At 61.5% G+C, this 221-nt stretch overlaps 1 protein-coding gene across 2 annotated transcripts in view; it reads left to right on the forward strand.

Annotated features, from left to right (window-relative positions):
* VEZT (vezatin, adherens junctions transmembrane protein) overlaps positions 1-221 on the forward strand; it is a 38,757-nt gene that overhangs the window by 16,389 nt on the left and 22,147 nt on the right. The gene's annotated exons all lie outside the window — the stretch shown is intronic.

Raw genomic sequence — 221 nt, forward strand, 5'->3', positions numbered from 1 at the left:
ACTCGGGATTCCCCAAACTTCCTGGTTATGGGGGGGGGGCACTGAGGGAAGAGGAGCCACAGGCTCCTTCTGCCATCAATCAAGCTCTGACTGCAATGGTGGGACGTGGCAAGCTGCACGCTGTGTGTGGGTCTATGGACGTACTCAGCTAGGTGCGAGCATGGCCGGGTGGCTTCACAGTAGTTGGCCAGCTGATAGAGGCACCCGTGCGGGGGGGGGGG

The sequence above is a fragment of the Nanorana parkeri genome, unplaced genomic scaffold, assembly GCF_000935625.1.
Source record: "Nanorana parkeri isolate BGI_ZX_2015 unplaced genomic scaffold, ASM93562v1 scaffold661, whole genome shotgun sequence".
NCBI classification, from domain to species: Eukaryota; Metazoa; Chordata; class Amphibia; order Anura; family Dicroglossidae; genus Nanorana; species Nanorana parkeri.